Here is a 26,566-nt window from a genome sequence, read left to right as displayed (position 1 = left end):
CCTCTCTCACTGTCCACCCTCTCTCACTGTCCGTCCTCTCTCACTGTCCACCCTCTCTCACTGTCCACCCTCTCTCACTGTCCGTCCTCTCTCACTGTCCACCCTCTCTCACTGTCCACCCTCTCTCACTGTCCACCCTCTCTCACTGTCCGTCCTCTCTCACTGTCCACCCTCTCTCACTGTCCACCCTCTCTCACTGTCCGTCCTCTCTCACTGTCCGCCCTCTCTCACTGTCCACCCTCTCTCACTGTCCACCCTCTCTCACTGTCCGTCCTCTCTCACTGTCCGCCCTCTCTCACTGTCCGCCCTCTCTCACTGTCCACCCTCTCTCACTGTCCACCCTCTCTCACTGTCCACCCTCTCTCACTGTCCGTCCTCTCCTCACTGTCCACCCTCTCTCACTGTCCACCCTCTCTCACTGTCCGCCCTCTCTCACTGTCCACCCTCTCTCACTGTCCGCCCTCTCTCACTGTCCACCCTCTCTCACTGTCCGTCCTCTCTCACTGTCCACCCTCTCTCACTGTCCACCCTCTCTCACTGTCCGTCCTCTCTCACTGTCCACCCTCTCTCACTGTCCGCCCTCTCTCACTGTCCACCCTCTCTCACTGTCCACCCTCTCTCACTGTCCACCCTCTCTGACTGTCCGTCCTCTCTCACTGTCCGCCCTCTCTCACTGTCCGCCCTCTCTCACTGTCCACCCTCTCTCACTGTCCACCCTCTCTCACTGTCCACCCTCTCTCACTGTCCGTCCTCTCTCACTGTCTGCCCTCTCTCACTGTCCACCCTCTCTCACTGTCCACCCTCTCTCACTGTCCGCCCTCTCTCACTGTCCACCCTGTCTCACTGTCCACCCTCTCTCACTGTCCACCCTCTCTCACTGTCCGCCCTCTCTCACTGTCCACCCTCTCTCACTGTCCACCCTCTCTCACTGTCCACCCTCTCTCACTGTCCGTCCTCTCTCACTGTCCACCCCTCTCTCACTGTCCACCCTCTCTCACTGTCCGTCCTCTCTCACTGTCCGCCCTCTCTCACTGTCCACCCTCTCTCACTGTCCACCCTCTCTCACTGTCCGCCCTCTCTCACTGTCCGTCCTCTCTCACTGTCCGCCCTCTCTCACTGTCCACCCTCTCTCACTATCCGTCCTCTCTCACTGTCCACCCTCTCTCACTGTCCACCCTCTCTCACTGTCCGTCCCTCTGTCACTGTCCACCCTCTCTCACTGTCCATGTCCGTCCTCTCTCACTGTCCGTCCTCTCTCACTGTCCGTCCTCTCTCACTGTCCGCCCTCTCTCACTGTCCACCCTCTCTCACTGTCCACCCTCTCTCACTGTCCACCCTCTCTCACTGTCCGCCCTCTCTCACTGTCCACCCTCTCTCACTGTCCGTCCTCTCTCACTGTCCGCCCTCTCTCACTGTCCACCCTCTCTCACTGTCCACCCTCTCTCACTGTCCACCCTCTCTCACTGTCCGTCCTCTCTCACTGTCCACCCTCTCTCACTGTCCGTCCTCTCTCACTGTCCGCCCTCTCTCACTGTCCACCCTCTCTCACTGTCCACCCTCTCTCACTGTCCGTCCTCTCTCACTGTCCACCCTCTCTCACTGTCCGTCCTCTCTCACTGTCCGCCCTCTCTCACTGTCCACCCTCTCTCACTGTCCACCCTCTCTCACTGTCCGCCCTCTCTCACTGTCCACCCTCTCTCACTGTCCGTCCTCTCTCACTGTCCGCCCTCTCTCACTGTCCACCCTCTCTCACTGTCCACCCTCTCTCACTGTCCACCCTCTCTCACTGTCCACCCTCTCTCACTGTCCACCCTCTCTCACTGTCCGCCCCTCTCTCACTGTCCACCCTCTCTCACTGTCCACCCTCTCTCACTGTCCGTCCTCTCTCACTGTCCGCCCCTCTCTCACTGTCCACCCTCTCTCACTGTCCACCCTCTCTCACTGTCCACCCTCTCTCACTGTCCGCCCTCTCTCACTGTCTGCCCTCTCTCACTGTCCACCCTCTCTCACTGTCCACCCTCTCTCACTGTCCGTCCTCTCTCACTGTCCACCCTCTCTCACTGTCCACCCTCTCTCACTGTCCGTCCTCTCTCACTGTCCGCCCTCTCTCACTGTCCACCCTCTCTCACTGTCCACCCTCTCTCACTGTCCGCCCTCTCTCACTGTCCGTCCTCTCTCACTGTCCGCCCTCTCTCACTGTCCACCCTCTCTCACTATCCGTCCTCTCTCACTGTCCACCCTCTCTCACTGTCCACCCTCTCTCACTGTCCGCCCTCTCTCACTGTCCACCCTCTCTCACTGTCCGCCCTCTCTCACTGTCCACCCTCTCTCACTGTCCACCCTCTCTCACTGTCCGCCCTCTCTCACTGTCCGTCCTCTCTCACTGTCCACCCTCTCTCACTGTCCGTCCTCTCTCACTGTCCGCCCTCTCTCACTGTCCACCCTCTCTCACTGTCCGCCCTCTCTCACTGTCCACCCTCTCTCACTGTCCGCCCTCTCTCACTGTCCGCCCTCTCTCACTGTCCACCCTCTCTCACTATCCGTCCTCTCTCACTGTCCACCCTCTCTCACTGTCCACCCTCTCTCACTGTCCGCCCTCTCTCACTGTCCGCCCTCTCTCACTGTCCACCCTCTCTCACTGTCCGCCCTCTCTCACTGTCCACCCTCTCTCACTGTCCGCTCTCTCTCACTGTCCACCCTCTCTCACTGTCCGCCCTCTCTCACTGTCCACCCTCTCTCACTGTCCGCCCTCTCTCACTGTCCGCCCACTCTCACTGTCCCCCTCTCTCACTGTCCACCCTCTCTCACTGTCCGCCCTCTCTCACTGTCCACCCTCTGTCACTGTCCGTCCTCTCTCACTGTCCGTCCTCTCTCACTGTCCACCCTCTCTCACTGTCCGCCCTCTCTCACTATCCGTCCTCTCTCACTGTCCACCCTCTCTCACTGTCTGTCCTCTCTCACTGTCCACCCTCTCTCACTGTCCACCCTCTCTCACTGTCCATCCTCTCTCACTGTCCACCCTCTCTCACTGTCCGTCCTCTCTCACTGTCCACCCTCTCTCACTGTCCACCCTCTCTCACTGTCCATCCTCTCTCACTGTCCACCCTCTCTCACTGTCCGTCCTCTCTCACTGTCCACCCTCTCTCACTGTCCACCCTCTCTCACTGTCCACCCTCTCTCACTGTCCGCCCTCTGTCACTGTCCATTCTCTCTCACTGTCCATTCTCTCTCACTGTCCACCCTCTCTCACTGTCCACCCTCTCTCACTATCCGTCCTCTCTCACTGTCCACCCTCTCTCACTGTCCGTCCTCTCTAACTGTCCGTCCTCTCTCACTGTCCACCCTCTCTCACTGTCCGCCCCTCTCTCTGTCCACCCTCTCTCACTGTCCGCCCTCTCTCACTGTCCGTCCTCTCTCACTGTCCGCCTTCTCTCACTGTCCGCCCTCTCTCACTGTCCACCCTCTCTCACTGTCCACCCTCTCTCACTGTCGCCCTCTCTCACTGTCCACCCTCTCTCACTGTCCGCCCTCTCTCACTGTCCACCCTCTCTCACTGTCCGCCCTCTCTCACTGTCCGCCCTCTCTCACTGTCCGCCCTCTCTCACTGTCCGCCCTCTCTCACTGTCCGCCCTCTCTCACTGTCCGTCCTCTCTCACTGTCCGCCCTCTCTCACTGTCCGCCCTCTCTCACTGTCCGCCCTCTCTCACTGTCCGCCCTCTCTCACTGTCCGCCCTCTCTCACTGTCCGCCCTCTCTCACTGTCCGCCCTCTCTCACTGTCCGCCCTCTGTCACTGTCCATTCTCTCTCACTGTCCACCCTCTCTCACTGTCCGCCCTCTGTCACTGTCCGCCCTCTCTCACTGTCCGTCCTCTCTCACTGTCCACCCTCTCTCACTGTCCGCCCTCTCTCACTATCCGTCCTCTCTCACTGTCCACCCTCTCTCACTGTCTGTCCTCTCTCACTGTCCACCCTCTCTCACTGTCCACCCTCTCTCACTGTCCACCCTCTCTCACTATCCGTCCTCTCTCACTGTCCACCCTCTCTCACTGTCCGTCCTCTCTCACTGTCCGTCCTCTCTCACTGTCCACCCTCTCTCACTGTCCGCCCTCTCTCACTGTCCACCCTCTCTCACTGTCTGCCCTCTCTCACTGTCCGTCCTCTCTCACTGTCCGCCTTCTCTCACTGTCCGCCCTCTCTCACTGTCCACCCTCTCTCACTGTCCACCCTCTCTCACTGTCCGTCCTCTCTCACTGTCCACCCTCTCTCACTGTCCACCCTCTCTTACTGTCCGTCCTCTCTCACTGTCCGTCCTCTCTCACTGTCCACCCTCTCTCACTGTCCGCCCTCTCTCACTGTCCACCCTCTCTCACTGTCCGCCCTCTCTCACTATCCGTCCTCTCTCACTGTCCACCCTCTCTCACTGTCAACCCTCTCTCACTGTCCGTCCTCTCTCACTGTCCGCCCTCTCTCACTGTCCGCCCTCTCTCACTGTCCGCCCTCTCTCACTGTCCACCCTCTCTCACTGTCCAACCTCTCTCACTGTCCACCCTCTCTCACTGTCCGCCCTCTCTCACTGTCCGCCCTCTCTCACTGTCCGCCCTCTCTCACTGTCCGCCCTCTCTCACTGTCCCCCCTCTCTCACTGTCCACCCTCTCTCACTGTCCACCCTCTCTCACTGTCCACCCTCTCTCACTGTCCACCCTCTCTCACTGTCCGCCCTCTCTCACTGTCCGCCCTCTCTCACTGTCCGTCCTCTCTCACTGTCCGTCCTCTCTCACTGTCCGCCCTCTCTCACTGTCCGCCCTCTCTCACTGTCCGCCCTCTCTCACTGTCCGCCCTCTCTCACTGTCCGCCCTCTCTCACTGTCCGCCCTCTCTCACTGTCCGCCCTCTCTCACTGTCCGCCCTCTCTCACTGTCCGCCCTCTCTCACTGTCCCCCCTCTCTCACTGTCCGCCCTCTCTCACTGTCCGCCCTCTCTCACTGTCCGCCCTCTCTCACTGTCCGCCCTCTCTCACTGTCCGCCCTCTCTCACTGTCCGCCCTCTCTCACTGTCCGCCCTCTCTCACTGTCCGCCCTCTCTCACTGTCCGCCCTCTCTCACTGTCCGCCCTCTCTCACTGTCCGCCCTCTCTCACTGTCCGCCCTCTCTCACTGTCCGCCCTCTCTCACTGTCCGCCCTCTCTCACTGTCCGCCCTCTCTCACTGTCCGCCCTCTCTCACTGTCCGCCCTCTCTCACTGTCCGCCCTCTCTCACTGTCCGCCCTCTCTCACTGTCCGCCCTCTCTCACTGTCCGCCCTCTCTCACTGTCCACCCTCTCTCACTGTCTGCCCTCTCTCACTGTCAGTCCTCTCTCACTGTCCACCCTCTCTCACTGTCCGCCCTCTCTCACTGTCCACCCTCTCTCACTGTCCGCCCTCTCTCACTGTCCGTCCTCTCTCACTGTCCACCCTCTCTCACTGTCCACCCTCTCTCACTGTCCACCCTCTCTCAGTGTCCACCCTCTCTCACTGTCCACCCTCTCTCACTGTCCGCCGTCTCTCACTGTCTGCCCTCTCTCACTGTCCGCCCTCTCTCACTGTCCACCCTCTCTCACTGTCCACCCTCTCTCACTGTCCACCCTCTCTCACTGTCCACCCTCTCTCACTGTCCGCCCTCTCTCACTGTCCGCCCTCTCTCACTGTCCGCCCTCTCTCACTGTCCGCCCTCTCTCACTGTCCGCCCTCTCTCACTGTCCACCCTCTCTCACTGTCCGCCCTCTCTCACTGTCCACCCTCTCTCACTGTCCGCGCTCTCTCACTGTCCGCCCTCTCTCACTGTCCACCCTCTCTCACTGTCACCCTCTCTCACTGTCCACCCTCTCTCACTGTCCACCCTCTGTCACTGTCCACCCTCTCTCACTGTCCGCCCTCTCTCACTGTCCGCCCTCTCTCACTGTCCGCCCTCTCTCACTGTCCACCCTCTCTCACTGTCCACCCTCTCTCACTGTCAGTCCTCTTTCACTGTCCACCCTCTCTCACTGTCCACCCTCTCTCACTGTCCACCCTCTCTCACTGTCCGCCCTCTCTCACTGTCCGCCCTCTCTCACTGTCCGCCCTCTCTCACTGTCCGCCCTCTCTCACTGTCCACCCTCTCTCACTGTCAGTCCTCTCTCACTGTCCACCCTCTCCAACTGTCAGTCCTCTCTCACTGTCCACCCTCTCTCACTGTCCACCCTCTCTCACTGTCCGTCCTCTCTCACTGTCCACCCTCTCTCACTGTCCACCCTCTCTCACTGTCCGCCCTCTCTCACTGTCCACCCTCTCTCACTGTCCACCCTCTCTCACTTCCACCCTCTCTCACTGTCCGCCCTCTCTCACTGTCCACCCTCTCTCACTGTCCACCCTCTCTCACTGTCCGCCCTCTCTCACTGTCCGCCCTCTCTCACTGTCCGCCCTCTCTCACTGTCCGCCCTCTCTCACTGTCCGCCCTCTCTCACTGTCCGCCCTCTCTCACTGTCCGCCCTCTCTCACTGTCCGCCCTCTCTCACTGTCCGCCCTCTCTCACTGTCCACCCTCTCTCACATCCGCCCTCTCTCACTGTCCACCCTCTCTCACTGTCCGCCCTCTCTCACTGTCAGTCCTCTCTCACTGTCCACCCTCTCCAACTGTCAGTCCTCTCTCACTGTCCGCCCTCTCTCACTGTCCACCCTCTCTCACTGTCCACCCTCTCTCACTGTCCGCCCTCTCTCACTGTCCGCCCTCTCTCACTGTCCACCCTCTCTCACTGTCCGCCCTCTCTCACTGTCCGCCCTCTCTCACTGTCCGTCCTCTCTCACTGTCCACCTCTCTCACTGTCCCCCTCTCTCACTGTCCACCCTCTCTCACTGTCCACCCTCTCTCACTGTCCGTCCTCGCTCACTGTCCACCCTCTCTCACTGTCCACCCTCTCTCACTGTCCACCCTCTCTCACTGTCCGCCCTCTCTCACTGTCCGCCCTCTCTCACTGTCCACCCTCTGTCACTGTCCACCCTCTCTCACTGTCCACCCTCTCTCACTGTCCACCCTCTCTCACTGTCCGCCCTCTCTCACTGTCCACCCTCTCTCACTGTCCGCCCTCTGTCACTGTCCACCCTCTCTCACTGTCCACCCTCTCTCACTGTCCGCCCTCTCTCACTGTCCACCCTCTCTCACTGTCCGCCCTCTCTCACTGTCCACCCTCTCTCACTGTCCGCCCTCTGTCACTGTCCACCCTCTCTCACTATCCGCCCTCTCTCACTGTCCACCCTCTCTCACTATCCGCCCTCTCTCACTGTCCACCCTCTCTCACTGTCCGCCCTCTTCTCACTGTCCACCCTCTCTCACTGTCCACCCTCTCTCACTGTCCGCCCTCTCTCACTGTCCGTCCTCTCTCACTGTCCGCCCTCTCTCACTGTCCGCCCTCTCTCACTGTCCACCCTCTCTCACTGTCCACCCTCTCTCACTGTCCACCCTCTCTCACTGTCCGTCCTCTCTCACTGTCCACCCTCTCTCACTGTCCACCCTCTCTCACTATCCGTCCTCTCTCACTGTCCACCCTCTCTCACTGTCCACCCTCTCTCACTGTCCGCCCTCTCTCACTGTCCGTCCTCTCTCACTGTCCACCCTCTCTCACTGTCCACCCTCTCTCACTATCCGTCCTCTCTCACTGTCCGCCCTCTCTCACTGTCCACCCTCTCTCACTGTCCGCCCTCTCTCACTGTCCGCCCTCTCTCACTGTCCGTCCTCTCTCACTGTCCACCCTCTCTCACTGTCCACCCTCTCTCACTATCCGTCCTCTCTCACTGTCCACCCTCTCTCACTGTCCACCCTCTCTCACTTTCCACCCTCTCTCACTGTCCGCCCTCTCTCACTGTCCGTCCTCTCTCACTGTCCACCCTCTCTCACTGTCCACCCTCTCTCACTGGTCCACCCTCTCTCACTATCCGTCCTCTCTCACTGTCCGCCCTCTCTCACTGTCCGCCCTCTCTCACTGTCCGCCCTCTCTCACTGTCCGTCCTCTCTCACTGTCCACCCTCTCTCACTGTCCACCCTCTCTCACTATCCGTCCTCTCTCACTGTCCACCCTCTCTCACTGTCCACCCTCTCTCACTGTCCACCCTCTCTCACTGTCCACCCTCTCTCACTGTCCGCCCTCTCTCACTGTCCGTCCTCTCTCACTGTCCACCCTCTCTCACTGTCCACCCTCTCTCACTATCCGTCCTCTCTCACTGTCCACCCTCTCTCACTGTCCACCCTCTCTCACTGTCCGCCCTCTCTCACTGTCCACCCTCTCTCACTGTCCACCCTCTCTCACTGTCCGCCCTCTCTCACTGTCCGTCCTCTCTCACTGTCCACCCTCTCTCACTGTCCACCCTCTCTCACTATCCGTCCTCTCTCACTGTCCACCCTCTCTCACTGTCGACCCTCTCTCACTGTCCGCCCTCTCTCACTGTCCGTCCTCTCTCACTGTCCACCCTCTCTCACTGTCCACCCTCTCTCACTATCCGTCCTCTCTCACTGTCCACCCTCTCTCACTGTCCACCCTCTCTCACTGTCCGCCCTCTCTCACTGTCCGCCCTCTCTCACTGTCCGCCCTCTCTCACTGTCCGCCCTCTCTCACTGTCCACCCTCTCTCACTGTCAGTCCTCTCTCACTGTCCACCCTCTCTCACTGTCAGTCCTCTCTCACTGTCCACCCTCTCTCACTGTCCACCCTCTCTCACTGTCCGTCCTCCTCTCACTGTCCACCCTCTCTCACTGTCCACCCTCTCTCACTGTCCGCCCTCTCTCACTGTCCACCCTCTCTCACTGTCCACCCTCTCTCACTTCCACCCTCTCTCACTATCCGCCCTCTCTCACTGTCCACCCTCTCTCACTGTCCACCCTCTCTCACTGTCCACCCTCTCTCACTGTCCGCCCTCTCTCACTGTCCGCCCTCTCTCACTGTCCGCCCTCTCTCACTGTCCGCCCTCTCTCACTGTCCGCCCTCTCTCACTGTCCTCCCTCTCTCACTGTCCGCCCTCTCTCACTGTCCACCCTCTCTCACTGTCCACCCTCTCTCACATCCGCCCTCTCTCACTGTCCACCCTCTCTCACTGTCCGCCCTCTCTCACTGTCCACCCTCTCTCACTGTCCACCCTCTCTCACTATCCGTCCTCTCTCACTGTCCACCCTCTCTCACTGTCCGCCCTCTCTCACTGTCCGCCCTCTCTCACTGTCCACCCTCTCTCACTGTCCACCCTCTCTCACTGTCCACCCTCTCTCACTGTCCACCCTCTGTCACTGTCCACCCTCTCTCACTGTCCGCCCTCTCTCACTGTCTGCCCTCTCTCACTGTCCGCCCTCTCTCACTGTCCACCCTCTCTCACTGTCCACCCTCTCTCACTGTCAGTCCTCTCTCACTGTCCACCCTCTCTCACTGTCCACCCTCTCTCACTGTCCACCCTCTCTCACTGTCCGCCCTCTCACTGTCCACCCTCTCTCACTGTCCGCCCTCTCTCACTGTCCGCCCTCCTCTCACTGTCCACCCTCTCTCACTGTCCGCCCTCTCTCACTGTCCACCCTCTCTCACTGTCAGTCCTCTCTCACTGTCCACCCTCTCTCACTGTCCACCCTCTCTCACTGTCCGCCCTCTCTCACTGTCCACCCTCTCTCACTGTCCGTCCTTTCTCACTGTCCACCCTCTCTCACTGTCCACCCTCTCTCACTGTCCGCCCTCTCTCACTGTCCACCCTCTCTCACTGTCCACCTGTCTCACTTCCACCCTCTCTCACTGTCCGCCCTCTCTCACTGTCCACCCTCTCTCACTGTCCACCCTCTCTCACTGTCCACCCTCTCTCACTGTCCGCCCTCTCTCACTGTCCACCCTCTCTCACTGTCCACCCTCTCTCACTGTCCGCCCTCTCTCACTGTCCGCCCTCTCTCACTGTCCGCCCTCTCTCACTGTCCACCCTCTCTCACTGTCCACCCTCTCTCACTGTCCGCCCTCTCTCACTGTCCACCCTCTCTCACTGTCCGCCCTCTCTCACTGTCCACCCTCTCTCACTGTCCACCCTCTCTCACTATCCGTCCCTCTCTCACTGTCCACCCTCTCTCACTGTCCACCCTCTCTCACTGTCCACCCTCTCTCACTGTCCACCCTCTCTCACTGTCCGCCCTCTCTCACTGTCCACCCTCTCTCACTGTCCACCCTCTCTCACTGTCCGCCCTCTCTCACTGTCCACCCTCTCTCACTGTCCGCCCTCTCTCACTGTCCACCCTCTCTCACTGTCCACCCTCTCTCACTGTCCACCCTCTCTCACTGTCCGTCCTCGCTCACTGTCCACCCTCTCTCACTGTCCGCCCTCTCTCACTGTCCACCCTCTCTCACTGTCCGCCCTCTCTCACTGTCCGCCCTCTCTCACTGTCCACCCTCTGTCACTGTCCACCCTCTCTCACTGTCCACCCTCTCTCACTGTCCACCCTCTCTCACTGTCCGCCCTCTCTCACTGTCCACCCTCTCTCACTGTCCGCCCTCTGTCACTGTCCACCCTCTCTCACTGTCCACCCTCTCTCACTGTCCGCCCTCTCTCACTGTCCACCCTCTCTCACTGTCCGTCCTCTCTCACTGTCCACCCTCTCTCACTGTCCACCCTCTCTCACTATCCGTCCTCTCTCACTGTCCACCCTCTCTCACTGTCCGCCGTCTCTCACTGTCCGCCCACTCTCACTGTCCGCCCTCTCTCACTGTCCACCCTCTCTCACTGTCCACCCTCTCTCACTGTCCACCCTCTCTCACTGTCCACCCTCTCTCACTGTCCGCCCTCTCTCACTGTCCGCCCTCTCTCACTGTCCGCCCTCTCTCACTGTCCGCCCTCTCTCACTGTCCGCCCTCTCTCACTGTCCGCCCTCTCTCACTGTCCCCCCTCTCTCACTGTCCGCCCTCTCTCACTGTCCGCCCTCTCTCACTGTCCACCCTCTCTCACTGTCCACCCTCTCTCACTGTCCACCCTCTCTCACTGTCCACCCTCTGTCACTGTCCACCCTCTCTCACTGTCCGCCCTCTCTCACTGTCCGCCCTCTCTCACTGTCCGCCCTCTCTCACTGTCCACCCTCTCTCACTGTCCACCCTCTCTCACTGTCAGTCCTCTCTCACTGTCCACCCTCTCTCACTGTCCACCCTCTCTCACTGTCCACCCTCTCTCACTGTCCGCCCTCTCTCACTGTCCGCCCTCTCTCACTGTCCGCCCTCTCTCACTGTCCGCCCTCTCTCACTGTCCACCCTCTCTCACTGTCAGTCCTCTCTCACTGTCCACCCTCTCTCACTGTCAGTCCTCTCTCACTGTCCACCCTCTCTCACTGTCCACCCTCTCTCACTGTCCGTCCTCTCTCACTGTCCACCCTCTCTCACTGTCCACCCTCTCTCACTGTCCGCCCTCTCTCACTGTCCACCCTCTCTCACTGTCCACCCTCTCTCACTTCCACCCTCTCTCACTATCCGCCCTCTCTCACTGTCCACCCTCTCTCACTGTCCACCCTCTCTCACTGTCCACCCTCTCTCACTGTCCGCCCTCTCTCACTGTCCGCCCTCTCTCACTGTCCGCCCTCTCTCACTGTCCGCCCTCTCTCACTGTCCGCCCTCTCTCACTGTCCTCCCTCTCTCACTGTCCGCCCTCTCTCACAGTCCACCCTCTCTCACTGTCCACCCTCTCTCACATCCGCCCTCTCTCACTGTCCACCCTCTCTCACTGTCCGCCCTCTCTCACTGTCCGCCCTCTCTCACTGTCCACCCTCTCTCACTATCCGTCCTCTCTCACTGTCCACCCTCTCTCACTGTCCGCCCTCTCTCACTGTCCGCCCTCTCTCACTGTCCACCCTCTCTCACTGTCCACCCTCTCTCACTGTCCACCCTCTCTCACTGTCCACCCTCTGTCACTGTCCACCCTCTCTCACTGTCCGCCCTCTCTCACTGTCCGCCCTCTCTCACTGTCCGCCCTCTCTCACTGTCCACCCTCTCTCACTGTCCACCCTCTCTCACTGTCAGTCCTCTCTCACTGTCCACCCTCTCTCACTGTCCACCCTCTCTCACTGTCCACCCTCTCTCACTGTCCGCCCTCTCTCACTGTCCGCCCTCTCTCACTGTCCGCCCTCTCTCACTGTCCGCCCTCTCTCACTGTCCACCCTCTCTCACTGTCAGTCCTCTCTCACTGTCCACCCTCTCTCACTGTCAGTCCTCTCTCACTGTCCACCCTGTCTCACTGTCCACCCTCTCTCACTGTCCGTCCTCTCTCACTGTCCACCCTCTCTCATTGTCCACCCTCACTGTCCGCCCTCTCTCACTGTCCACCCTCTCTCACTGTCCACCCTCTCTCACTTCCACCCTCTCTCACTGTCCGCCCTCTCTCACTGTCCACCCTCTCTCACTGTCCACCCTCTCTCACTGTCCACCCTGTCTCACTGTCCGCCCTCTCTCACTGTCCGCCCTCTCTCACTGTCCGCCCTCTCTCACTGTCCGCCCTCTCTCACTGTCCGCCCTCTCTCACTGTCCGCCCTCTCTCACTGTCCACCCTCTCTCACTGTCCACCCTCTCTCACTGTCCACCCTCTCTCACATCTGCCCTCTCTCACTGTCCACCCTCTATCACTGTCCGCCCTCTCTCACTGTCCACCCTCTCTCACTGTCCACCCTCTCTCACTATCCGTCCTCTCTCACTGTCCACCCTCTCTCACTGTCCACCCTCTCTCACTGTCCACCCTCTCTCACTGTCCACCCTCTCTCACTGTCCGCCCTCTCTCACTGTCCACCCTCTCTCACTGTCCACCCTCTCTCACTGTCCGCCCTCTCTCACTGTCCACCCTCTCTCACTGTCCGCCCTCTCTCACTGTCCACCCTCTCTCACTGTCCACCCTCTCTCACTGTCCACCCTCTCTCACTGTCCGTCCTCGCTCACTGTCCACCCTCTCTCACTGTCCGCCCTCTCTCACTGTCCACCCTCTCTCACTGTCCGCCCTCTCTCACTGTCCGCCCTCTCTCACTGTCCACCCTCTGTCACTGTCCACCCTCTCTCACTGTCCACCCTCTCTCACTGTCCACCCTCTCTCACTGTCCGCCCTCTGTCACTGTCCACCCTCTCTCACTGTCCACCCTCTCTCACTGTCCGCCCTCTCTCACTGTCCGCCCTCTCTCACTGTCCGCCCTCTCTCACTGTCCACCCTCTCTCACTGTCCGCCCTCTGTCACTGTCCACCCTCTCTCACTATCCGCCCTCTCTCACTATCCGCCCTCTCTCACTGTCCACCCTCTCTCACTATCCGCCCTCTCTCACTGTCCACCCTCTCTCACTGTCCGCCCTCTCTCACTGTCCACCCTCTCTCACTGTCCACCCTCTCTCACTGTCCGCCCTCTCTCACTGTCCGTCCTCTCTCACTGTCCGCCCTCTCTCACTGTCCGCCCTCTCTCACTGTCCACCCTCTCTCACTGTCCACCCTCTCTCACTGTCCGCCCTCTCTCACTGTCCGTCCTCTCTCACTGTCCACCCTCTCTCACTGTCCACCCTCTCTCACTATCCGTCCTCTCTCACTGTCCACCCTCTCTCACTGTCCACCCTCTCTCACTGTCCGCCCTCTCTCACTGTCCACCCTCTCTCACTGTCCACCCTCTCTCACTGTCCACCCTCTCTCACTGTCCACCCTCTCTCACTATCCGTCCTCTCTCACTGTCCACCCTCTCTCACTGTCCGCCCTCTCTCACTGTCCATCCTCTCTCACTGTCCACCCTCTCTCACTGTCCACCCTCTCTCACTGTCCGCCCTCTCTCACTGTCCACCCTCTCTCACTGTCCGCCCTCTGTCACTGTCCACCCTCTCTCACTATCCGCCCTCTCTCACTGTCCACCCTCTCTCACTATATGCCCTCTCTCACTGTCCACCCTCTCTCACTGTCCGCCCTCTCTCACTGTCCACCCTCTCTCACTGTCCACCCTCTCTCACTGTCCGCCCTCTCTCACTGTCCGTCCTCTCTCACTGTCCGCCCTCTCTCACTGTCCGCCCTCTCTCACTGTCCACCCTCTCTCACTGTCCGCCCTCTCTCACTGTCCGCCCTCTCTCACTGTCCGCCCTCTCTCACTGTCCACCCTCTCTCACTGTCCGCCCTCTCTCACTGTCCACCCTCTCTCACTGTCCACCCTCTCTCAGTGTCCACCCTCTCTCACTGTCCACCCTCTCTCACTGTCCGCCGTCTCTCACTGTCTGCCCTCTCTCACTGTCCGCCCTCTCTCACTGTCCACCCTCTCTCACTGTCCACCCTCTCTCACTGTCCACCCTCTCTCACTGTCCGCCCTCTCTCACTGTCCGCCCTCTCTCACTGTCCGCCCTCTCTCACTGTCCGCCCTCTCTCACTGTCCGCCCTCTCTCACTGTCCACCCTCTCTCACTGTCCGCCCTCTCTCACTGTCCACCCTCTCTCACTGTCCGCCCTCTCTCACTGTCCGCCCTCTCTCACTGTCCGCCCTCTCTCACTGTCCACCCTCTCTCACTGTCCACCCTCTCTCACTGTCCACCCTCTGTCACTGTCCACCCTCTCTCACTGTCCGCCCTCTCTCACTGTCCGCCCTCTCTCACTGTCCGCCCTCTCTCACTGTCCACCCTCTCTCACTGTCCACCCTCTCTCACTGTCAGTCCTCTTTCACTGTCCACCCTCTCTCACTGTCCACCCTCTCTCACTGTCCACCCTCTCTCACTGTCCGCCCTCTCTCACTGTCCGCCCTCTCTCACTGTCCGCCCTCTCTCACTGTCCGCCCTCTCTCACTGTCCACCCTCTCTCACTGTCAGTCCTCTCTCACTGTCCACCCTCTCCAACTGTCAGTCCTCTCTCACTGTCCACCCTCTCTCACTGTCCACCCTCTCTCACTGTCCGTCCTCTCTCACTGTCCACCCTCTCTCACTGTCCACCCTCTCTCACTCTCCGCCCTCTCTCACTGTCCACCCTCTCTCACTGTCCACCCTCTCTCACTTCCACCCTCTCTCACTGTCCGCCCTCTCTCACTGTCCACCCTCTCTCACTGTCCACCCTCTCTCACTGTCCGCCCTCTCTCACTGTCCGCCCTCTCTCACTGTCCGCCCTCTCTCACTGTCCGCCCTCTCTCACTGTCCGCCCTCTCTCACTGTCCGCCCTCTCTCACTGTCCGCCCTCTCTCACTGTCCGCCCTCTCTCACTGTCCGCCCTCTCTCACTGTCCACCCTCTCTCACATCCGCCCTCTCTCACTGTCCACCCTCTCTCACTGTCCGCCCTCTCTCACTGTCAGTCCTCTCTCACTGTCCACCCTCTCCAACTGTCAGTCCTCTCTCACTGTCCGCCCTCTCTCACTGTCCACCCTCTCTCACTGTCCACCCTCTCTCACTGTCCGCCCTCTCTCACTGTCCGCCCTCTCTCACTGTCCACCCTCTCTCACTGTCCGCCCTCTCTCACTGTCCGCCCTCTCTCACTGTCCGTCCTCTCTCACTGTCCACCCTCTCTCACTGTCCACCCTCTCTCACTGTCCACCCTCTCTCACTGTCCACCCTCTCTCACTGTCCGTCCTCGCTCACTGTCCACCCTCTCTCACTGTCCACCCTCTCTCACTGTCCACCCTCTCTCACTGTCCGCCCTCTCTCACTGTCCGCCCTCTCTCACTGTCCACCCTCTCTCACTGTCAGTCCTCTCTCACTGTCCACCCTCTCCAACTGTCAGTCCTCTCTCACTGTCCACCCTCTCTCACTGTCCACCCTCTCTCACTATCCGTCCTCTCTCACTGTCCGCCCTCTCTCACTGTCCACCCTCTCTCACTGTCCGCCCTCTCTCACTGTCCGCCCTCTCTCACTGTCCGTCCTCTCTCACTGTCCACCCTCTCTCACTGTCCACCCTCTCTCACTATCCGTCCTCTCTCACTGTCCACCCTCTCTCACTGTCCACCCTCTCTCACTTTCCACCCTCTCTCACTGTCCGCCCTCTCTCACTGTCCGTCCTCTCTCACTGTCCACCCTCTCTCACTGTCCACCCTCTCTCACTGTCCACCCTCTCTCACTATCCGTCCTCTCTCACTGTCCGCCCTCTCTCACTGTCCGCCCTCTCTCACTGTCCGCACTCTCTCACTGTCCGTCCTCTCTCACTGTCCACCCTCTCTCACTGTCCACCCTCTCTCACTATCCGTCCTCTCTCACTGTCCACCCTCTCTCACTGTCCACCCTCTCTCACTGTCCACCCTCTCTCACTGTCCACCCTCTCTCACTGTCCGCCCTCTCTCACTGTCCGTCCTCTCTCACTGTCCACCCTCTCTCACTGTCCACCCTCTCTCACTATCCGTCCTCTCTCACTGTCCACCCTCTCTCACTGTCCACCCTCTCTCACTGTCCGCCCTCTCTCACTGTCCACCCTCTCTCACTGTCCACCCTCTCTCACTGTCCGCCCTCTCTCACTGTCCGTCCTCTCTCACTGTCCACCCTCTCTCACTGTCCACCCTCTCTCACTATCCGTCCTCTCTCACTGTCCACCCTCTCTCACTGTCGACCCTCTCTCACTGTCCGCCCTCTCTCACTGTCCGTCCTCTCTCACTGTCCACCCTCTCTCACTGTCCACCCTCTCTCACTATCCGTCCTCTCTCACTGTCCACCCTCTCTCACTGTCCGCCCTCTCTCACTGTCCGTCCTCTCTCACTGTCCACCCTCTCTCACTGTCCACCCTCTCTCACTATCCGTCCTCTCTCACTGTCCACCCTCTCTCACTGTCCACCCTCTCTCACTGTCCGCCCTCTCTCACTGTCCGTCCTCTCTCACTGTCCACCCTCTCTCACTGTCCACCCTCTCTCACTGTCCACCCTCTCTCACTGTCCACCCTCTCTCACTGTCCGCCGTCTCTCACTGTCCGCCCTCTCTCACTGTCCGCCCTCTCTCACTGTCCGCCCTCTCTCACTGTCCACCCTCTCTCACTGTCCACCCTCTCTCACTGTCCACCCTCTCTCACTGTCCACCCTCTCTCACTGTCCGCCCTCTCTCACTGTCCGCCCTCTCTCACTGTCCGCCCTCTCTCACTGTCCGCCCTCTCTCACTGTCCGCCCTCTCTCACTGTCCACCCTCTCTCACTGTCCGCCCTCTCTCACTGTCCCCCCTCTCTCACTGTCCGCCCTCTCTCACTGTCCGCCCTCTCTCACTGTCCACCCTCTCTCACTGTCCACCCTCTCTCACTGTCCACCCTCTCTCACTGTCCACCCTCTGTCACTGTCCACCCTCTCTCACTGTCCGCCCTCTCTCACTGTCCGCCCTCTCTCACTGTCCGCCCTCTCTCACTGTCCACCCTCTCTCACTGTCCACCCTCTCTCACTGTCAGTCCTCTCTCACTGTCCACCCTCTCTCACTGTCCACCCTCTCTCACTGTCCACCCTCTCTCACTGTCCGCCCTCTCTCACTGTCCGCCCTCTCTCACTGTCCGCCCTCTCTCACTGTCCACCCTCTCTCACTGTCCACACTCTCTCACTGTCAGTCCTCTCTCACTGTCCACCCTCTCTCACTGTCCACCCTCTCTCACTGTCCACCCTCTCTCACTGTCCGCCCTCTCTCACTGTCCGCCCTCTCTCACTGTCCGCCCTCTCTCACTGTCCGCCCTCTCTCACTGTCCACCCTCTCTCACTGTCAGTCCTCTCTCACTGTCCACCCTCTCTCACTGTCAGTCCTCTCTCACTGTCCACCCTCTCTCACTGTCCACCCTCTCTCACTGTCCGTCCTCTCTCACTGTCCACCCTCTCTCACTGTCCACCCTCTCTCACTGTCCGCCCTCTCTCACTGTCCACCCTCTCTCACTGTCCACCCTCTCTCACTTCCACCCTCTCTCACTATCCGCCCTCTCTCACTGTCCACCCTCTCTCACTGTCCACCCTCTCTCACTGTCCACCCTCTCTCACTGTCCGCCCTCTCTCACTGTCCGCCCTCTCTCACTGTCCGCCCTCTCTCACTGTCCGCCCTCTCTCACTGTCCGCCCTCTCTCACTGTCCTCCCTCTCTCACTGTCCGCCCTCTCTCACTGTCCACCCTCTCTCACTGTCCACCCTCTCTCACATCCGCCCTCTCTCACTGTCCACCCTCTCTCACTGTCCGCCCTCTCTCACTGTCCACCCTCTCTCACTGTCCACCCTCTCTCACTATCCGTCCTCTCTCACTGTCCACCCTCTCTCACTGTCCGCCCTCTCTCACTGTCCGCCCTCTCTCACTGTCCACCCTCTCTCACTGTCCACCCTCTCTCACTGTCCACCCTCTCTCACTGTCCACCCTCTGTCACTGTCCACCCTCTCTCACTGTCCGCCCTCTCTCACTGTCCGCCCTCTCTCACTGTCCGCCCTCTCTCACTGTCCACCCTCTCTCACTGTCCACCCTCTCTCACTGTCAGTCCTCTCTCACTGTCCACCCTCTCTCACTGTCCACCCTCTCTCACTGTCCACCCTCTCTCACTGTCCGCCCTCTCTCACTGTCCGCCCTCTCTCACTGTCCGCCCTCTCTCACTGTCCGCCCTCTCTCACTGTCCACCCTCTCTCACTGTCAGTCCTCTCTCACTGTCCACCCTCTCTCACTGTCCACCCTCTCTCACTGTCCGCCCTCTCTCACTGTCCACCCTCTCTCACTGTCCGTCCTCTCTCACTGTCCACCCTCTCTCACTGTCCACCCTCTCTCACTGTCCGCCCTCTCTCACTGTCCACCCTCTCTCACTGTCCACCCTGTCTCACTTCGACCCTCTCTCACTGTCCGCCCTCTCTCACTGTCCACCCTCTCTCACTGTCCACCCTCTCTCACTGTCCACCCTCTCTCACTGTCCGCCCTCTCTCACTGTCCGCCCTCTCTCACTGTCCGCCCTCTCTCACTGTCCGCCCTCTCTCACTGTCCGCCCTCTCTCACTGTCCGCCCTCTCTCACTGTCCACCCTCTCTCACTGTCCACCCTCTCTCACATCCGCCCTCTCTCACTGTCCACCCTCTCTCACTGTCCGCCCTCTCTCACTGTCCACCCTCTCTCACTGTCCACCCTCTCTCACTATCCGTCCTCTCTCACTGTCCACCCTCTCTCACTGTCCACCCTCTCTCACTGTCCACCCTCTCTCACTGTCCACCCTCTCTCACTGTCCGCCCTCTCTCACTGTCCACCCTCTCTCACTGTCCACCCTCTCTCACTGTCCGCCCTCTCTCACTGTCCGCCCTCTCTCACTGTAAGCCCTCTCTCACTGTCCGCCCTCTCTCACTGTCCACCCTCTCTCACTGTCAGTCCTCTCTCACTGTCCACCCTCTCTCACTGTCAGTCCTCTCTCACTGTCCACCCTCTCTCACTGTCCACCCTCTCTCACTGTCCGTCCTCTCTCACTGTCCACCCTCTCTCACTGTCCACCCTCTCTCACTGTCCGCCCTCTCTCACTGTCCACCCTCTCTCACTGTCCACCCTCTCTCACTTCCACCCTCTCTCACTATCCGCCCTCTCTCACTGTCCACCCTCTCTCACTGTCCACCCTCTCTCACTGTCCACCCTCTCTCACTGTCCACCCTCTCTCACTGTCCGCCCTCTCTCACTGTCCCCGCCCTCTCTCACTGTCCGCCCTCTCTCACTGTCCGCCCTCTCTCACTGTCCTCCCTCTCTCACTGTCCGCCCTCTCTCACAGTCCACCCTCTCTCACTGTCCGCCCTCTCTCACATCCGCCCTCTCTCACTGTCCACCCTCTCTCACTGTCCGCCCTCTCTCACTGTCCGCCCTCTCTCACTGTCCACCCTCTCTCACTATCCGTCCTCTCTCACTGTCCACCCTCTCTCACTGTCCGCCCTCTCTCACTGTCCGCCCTCTCTCACTGTCCACCCTCTCTCACTGTCCACCCTCTCTCACTGTCCACCCTCTCTCACTGTCCACCCTCTGTCACTGTCCACCCTCTCTCACTGTCCGCCCTCTCTCACTGTCCGCCCTCTCTCACTGTCCGCCCTCTCTCACTGTCCACCCTCTCTCACTGTCCACCCTCTCTCACTGTCAGTCCTCTCTCACTGTCCACCCTCTCTCACTGTCCACCCTCTCTCACTGTCCACCCTCTCTCACTGTCCGCCCTCTCTCACTGTCCGCCCTCTCTCACTGTCCGCCCTCTCTCACTGTCCGCCCTCTCTCACTGTCCACCCTCTCTCACTGTCAGTCCTCTCTCACTGTCCACCCTCTCTCACTGTCAGTCCTCTCTCACTGTCCACCCTCTCTCACTGTCCACCCTCTCTCACTGTCCGTCCTCTCTCACTGTCCACCCTCTCTCATTGTCCACCCTCTCTCACTGTCCGCCCTCTCTCACTGTCCACCCTCTCTCACTGTCCACCCTCTCTCACTTCCACCCTCTCTCACTGTCCGCCCTCTCTCACTGTCCACCCTCTCTCACTGTCCACCCTCTCTCACTGTCCACCCTCTCTCACTGTCCGCCCTCTCTCACTGTCTGCCCTCTCTCACTGTCCGCCCTCTCTCACTGTCCGCCCTCTCTCACTGTCCGCCCTCTCTCACTGTCCGCCCTCTCTCACTGTCCACCCTCTCTCACTGTCCACCCTCTGTCACTGTCCACCCTCTCTCACATCCGCCCTCTCTCACTGTCCACCCTCTCTCACTGTCCGCCCTCTCTCACTGTCCACCCTCTCTCACTGTCCACCCTCTCTCACTATCCGTCCTCTCTCACTGTCCACCCTCTCTCACTGTCCACCCTCTCTCACTGTCCACCCTCTCTCACTGTCCACCCTCTCTCACTGTCCGCCCTCTCTCACTGTCCACCCTCTCTCACTGTCCACCCTCTCTCACTGTCCGCCCTCTCTCACTGTCCACCCTCTCTCACTGTCCGCCCTCTCTCACTGTCCACCCTCTCTCACTGTCCACCCTCTCTCACTGTCCACCCTCTCTCACTGTCCGTCCTCGCTCACTGTCCACCCTCTCTCACTGTCCGCCCTCTCTCACTGTCCACCCTCTCTCACTGTCCGCCCTCTCTCACTGTCCGCCCTCTCTCACTGTCCACCCTCTGTCACTGTCCACCCTCTCTCACTGTCCACCCTCTCTCACTGTCCACCCTCTCTCACTGTCCGCCCTCTCTCACTGTCCACCCTCTCTCACTGTCCGCCCTCTGTCACTGTCCACCCTCTCTCACTGTCCACCCTCTCTCACTGTCCGCCCTCTCTCACTGTCCGCCCTCTCTCACTGTCCGCCCTCTCTCACTGTCCACCCTCTCTCACTGTCCGCCCTCTGTCACTGTCCACCCTCTCTCACTATCCGCCCTCTCTCACTATCCGCCCTCTCTCACTGTCCACCCTCTCTCACTATCCGCCCTCTCTCACTGTCCACCCTCTCTCACTGTCCGCCCTCTCTCACTGTCCACCCTCTCTCACTGTCCACCCTCTCTCACTGTCCGCCCTCTCTCACTGTCCGTCCTCTCTCACTGTCCGCCCTCTCTCACTGTCCGCCCTCTCTCACTGTCCACCCTCTCTCACTGTCCACCCTCTCTCACTGTCCGCCCTCTCTCACTGTCCGTCCTCTCTCACTGTCCACCCTCTCTCACTGTCCACCCTCTCTCACTATCCGTCCTCTCTCACTGTCCACCCTCTCTCACTGTCCACCCTCTCTCACTGTCCGCCCTCTCTCACTGTCCACCCTCTCTCACTGTCCACCCTCTCTCACTGTCCACCCTCTCTCACTGTCCACCCTCTCTCACTATCCGTCCTCTCTCACTGTCCACCCTCTCTCACTGTCCGCCCTCTCTCACTGTCCATCCTCTCTCACTGTCCACCCTCTCTCACTGTCCACCCTCTCTCACTGTCCGCCCTCTCTCACTGTCCACCCTCTCTCACTGTCCGCCCTCTGTCACTGTCCACCCTCTCTCACTATCCGCCCTCTCTCACTGTCCACCCTCTCTCACTATCCGCCCTCTCTCACTGTCCACCCTCTCTCACTGTCCGCCCTCTCTCACTGTCCACCCTCTCTCACTGTCCACCCTCTCTCACTGTCCGCCCTCTCTCACTGTCCGTCCTCTCTCACTGTCCGCCCTCTCTCACTGTCCGCCCTCTCTCACTGTCCACCCTCTCTCACTGTCCACCCTCTCTCACTGTCCGCCCTCTCTCACTGTCCGCCCTCTCTCACTGTCCGCCCTCTCTCACTGTCCACCCTCTCTCACTGTCCACCCTCTCTCACTGTCCACCCTCTCTCAGTGTCCACCCTCTCTCACTGTCCACCCTCTCTCACTGTCCGCCGTCTCTCACTGTCTGCCCTCTCTCACTGTCCGCCCTCTCTCACTGTCCACCCTCTCTCACTGTCCACCCTCTCTCACTGTCCACCCTCTCTCACTGTCCGCCCTCTCTCACTGTCCGCCCTCTCTCACTGTCCGCCCTCTCTCACTGTCCGCCCTCTCTCACTGTCCGCCCTCTCTCACTGTCCGCCCTCTCTCACTGTCCGCCCTCTCTCACTGTCCACCCTCTCTCACTGTCCGCCCTCTCTCACTGTCCGCCCTCTCTCACTGTCCGCCCTCTCTCACTGTCCACCCTCTCTCACTGTCCACCCTCTCTCACTGTCCACCCTCTGTCACTGTCCACCCTCTCTCACTGTCCGCCCTCTCTCACTGTCCGCCCTCTCTCACTGTCCGCCCTCTCTCACTGTCCACCCTCTCTCACTGTCCACCCTCTCTCACTGTCAGTCCTCTTTCACTGTCCACCCTCTCTCACTGTCCACCCTCTCTCACTGTCCACCCTCTCTCACTGTCCGCCCTCTCTCACTGTCCGCCCTCTCTCACTGTCCGCCCTCTCTCACTGTCCGCCCTCTCTCACTGTCCACCCTCTCTCACTGTCAGTCCTCTCTCACTGTCCACCCTCTCCAACTGTCAGTCCTCTCTCACTGTCCACCCTCTCTCACTGTCCACCCTCTCTCACTGTCCGTCCTCTCTCACTGTCCACCCTCTCTCACTGTCCACCCTCTCTCACTGTCCGCCCTCTCTCACTGTCCACCCTCTCTCACTGTCCACCCTCTCTCACTTCCACCCTCTCTCACTGTCCGCCCTCTCTCACTGTCCACCCTCTCTCACTGTCCACCCTCTCTCACTGTCCGCCCTCTCTCACTGTCCGCCCTCTCTCACTGTCCGCCCTCTCTCACTGTCCGCCCTCTCTCACTGTCCGCCCTCTCTCACTGTCCGCCCTCTCTCACTGTCCGCCCTCTCTCACTGTCCACCCTCTCTCACATCCGCCCTCTCTCACTGTCCACCCTCTCTCACTGTCCGCCCTCTCTCACTGTCAGTCCTCTCTCACTGTCCACCCTCTCCAACTGTCAGTCCTCTCTCACTGTCCGCCCTCTCTCACTGTCCACCCTCTCTCACTGTCCACCCTCTCTCACTGTCCGCCCTCTCTCACTGTCCGCCCTCTCTCACTGTCCACCCTCTCTCACTGTCCGCCCTCTCTCACTGTCCGCCCTCTCTCACTGTCCGTCCTCTCTCACTGTCCACCCTCTCTCACTGTCCACCCTCTCTCACTGTCCACCCTCTCTCACTGTCCACCCTCTCTCACTGTCCGTCCTCGCTCACTGTCCACCCTCTCTCACTGTCCACCCTCTCTCACTGTCCACCCTCTCTCACTGTCCGCCCTCTCTCACTGTCCGCCCTCTCTCACTGTCCACCCTCTGTCACTGTCCACCCTCTCTCACTGTCCACCCTCTCTCACTGTCCACCCTCTCTCACTGTCCGCCCTCTCTCACTGTCCACCCTCTCTCACTGTCCGCCCTCTGTCACTGTCCACCCTCTCTCACTGTCCACCCTCTCTCACTGTCCGCCCTCTCTCACTGTCCACCCTCTCTCACTGTCCGCCCTCTCTCACTGTCCACCCTCTCTCACTGTCCGCCCTCTGTCACTGTCCACCCTCTCTCACTATCCGCCCTCTCTCACTGTCCACCCTCTCTCACTATCCGCCCTCTCTCACTGTCCACCCTCTCTCACTGTCCGCCCTCTCTCACTGTCCACCCTCTCTCACTGTCCACCCTCTCTCACTGTCCGCCCTCTCTCACTGTCCGTCCTCTCTCACTGTCCGCCCTCTCTCACTGTCCGCCCTCTCTCACTGTCCACCCTCTCTCACTGTCCACCCTCTCTCACTGTCCACCCTCTCTCACTGTCCGTCCTCTCTCACTGTCCACCCTCTCTCACTGTCCACCCTCTCTCACTATCCGTCCTCTCTCACTGTCCACCCTCTCTCACTGTCCACCCTCTCTCACTGTCCGCCCTCTCTCACTGTCCGTCCTCTCTCACTGTCCACCCTCTCTCACTGTCCACCCTCTCTCACTATCCGTCCTCTCTCACTGTCCGCCCTCTCTCACTGTCCACCCTCTCTCACTGTCCGCCCTCTCTCACTGTCCGCCCTCTCTCACTGTCCGTCCTCTCTCACTGTCCACCCTCTCTCACTGTCCACCCTCTCTCACTATCCGTCCTCTCTCACTGTCCACCCTGTCTCACTGTCCACCCTCTCTCACTTTCCACCCTCTCTCACTGTCCGCCCTCTCTCACTGTCCGTCCTCTCTCACTGTCCACCCTCTCTCACTGTCCACCCTCTCTCACTGTCCACCCTCTCTCACTATCCGTCCTCTCTCACTGTCCGCCCTCTCTCACTGTCCGCCCTCTCTCACTGTCCGCCCTCTCTCACTGTCCGTCCTCTCTCACTGTCCACCCTCTCTCACTGTCCACCCTCTCTCACTATCCGTCCTCTCTCACTGTCCACCCTCTCTCACTGTCCACCCTCTCTCACTGTCCACCCTCTCTCACTGTCCACCCTCTCTCACTGTCCGCCCTCTCTCACTGTCCGTCCTCTCTCACTGTCCACCCTCTCTCACTGTCCACCCTCTCTCACTATCCGTCCTCTCTCACTGTCCACCCTCTCTCACTGTCCACCCTCTCTCACTGTCCGCCCTCTCTCACTGTCCACCCTCTCTCACTGTCCACCCTCTCTCACTGTCCGCCCTCTCTCACTGTCCGTCCTCTCTCACTGTCCACCCTCTCTCACTGTCCACCCTCTCTCACTATCCGTCCTCTCTCACTGTCCACCCTCTCTCACTGTCGACCCTCTCTCACTGTCCGCCCTCTCTCACTGTCCGTCCTCTCTCACTGTCCACCCTCTCTCACTGTCCACCCTCTCTCACTATCCGTCCTCTCTCACTGTCCACCCTCTCTCACTGTCCGCCCTCTCTCACTGTCCGTCCTCTCTCACTGTCCACCCTCTCTCACTGTCCACCCTCTCTCACTATCCGTCCTCTCTCACTGTCCACCCTCTCTCACTGTCCACCCTCTCTCACTGTCCGCCCTCTCTCACTGTCCGTCCTCTCTCACTGTCCACCCTCTCTCACTGTCCACCCTCTCTCACTGTCCACCCTCTCTCACTGTCCGCCGTCTCTCACTGTCCGCCCTCTCTCACTGTCCGCCCTCTCTCACTGTCCACCCTCTCTCACTGTCCACCCTCTCTCACTGTCCACCCTCTCTCACTGTCCACCCTCTCTCACTGTCCACCCTCTCTCACTGTCCGCCCTCTCTCACTGTCCGCCCTCTCTCACTGTCCGCCCTCTCTCACTGTCCGCCCTCTCTCACTGTCCGCCCTCTCTCACTGTCCACCCTCTCTCACTGTCCGCCCTCTCTCACTGTCCCCCCTCTCTCACTGTCCGCCCTCTCTCACTGTCCGCCCTCTCTCACTGTCCACCCTCTCTCACTGTCCACCCTCTCTCACTGTCCGCCCTCTCTCACTGTCCACCCTCTCTCACTGTCCACCCTCTGTCACTGTCCGCCCTCTCTCACTGTCCGCCCTCTCTCACTGTCCGCCCTCTCTCACTGTCCACCCTCTCTCACTGTCCACCCTCTCTCACTGTCAGTCCTCTCTCACTGTCCACCCTCTCTCACTGTCCACCCTCTCTCACTGTCCACCCTCTCTCACTGTCCGCCCTCTCTCACTGTCCGCCCTCTCTCACTGTCCGCCCTCTCTCACTGTCCACCCTCTCTCACTGTCCACACTCTCTCACTGTCAGTCCTCTCTCACTGTCCACCCTCTCTCACTGTCCACCCTCTCTCACTGTCCACCCTCTCTCACTGTCCGCCCTCTCTCACTGTCCGCCCTCTCTCACTGTCCGCCCTCTCTCACTGTCCGCCCTCTCTCACTGTCCACCCTCTCTCACTGTCAGTCCTCTCTCACTGTCCACCCTCTCTCACTGTCAGTCCTCTCTCACTGTCCACCCTCTCTCACTGTCCACCCTCTCTCACTGTCCGTCCTCTCTCACTGTCCACCCTCTCTCACTGTCCACCCTCTCTCACTGTCCGCCCTCTCTCACTGTCCACCCTCTCTCACTGTCCACCCTCTCTCACTTCCACCCTCTCTCACTATCCGCCCTCTCTCACTGTCCACCCTCTCTCACTGTCCACCCTCTCTCACTGTCCACCCTCTCTCACTGTCCGCCCTCTCTCACTGTCCGCCCTCTCTCACTGTCCGCCCTCTCTCACTGTCCGCCCTCTCTCACTGTCCGCCCTCTCTCACTGTCCTCCCTCTCTCACTGTCCGCCCTCTCTCACTGTCCACCCTCTCTCACTG

The 26,566-nt window shown here is 60.4% G+C and overlaps 1 long non-coding RNA gene across 1 annotated transcript in view; it reads left to right on the top strand.

Annotated features, from left to right (window-relative positions):
- Positions 1-26,566, top strand: part of LOC134477402 (uncharacterized) — a 79,648-nt gene that overhangs the window by 24,488 nt on the left and 28,594 nt on the right. The window lies entirely within an intron of this gene.

This window comes from Cavia porcellus, unplaced genomic scaffold, assembly GCF_034190915.1.
Source record: "Cavia porcellus strain 051 isolate PalLab524CR breed Dunkin Hartley unplaced genomic scaffold, mCavPor4.1 scaffold_8, whole genome shotgun sequence".
NCBI classification, from domain to species: domain Eukaryota; kingdom Metazoa; phylum Chordata; class Mammalia; order Rodentia; family Caviidae; genus Cavia; species Cavia porcellus.
The sequence above is the reverse complement of the archived record's forward strand: the minus strand, read 5'-3'. Positions and strand labels throughout refer to the sequence as shown.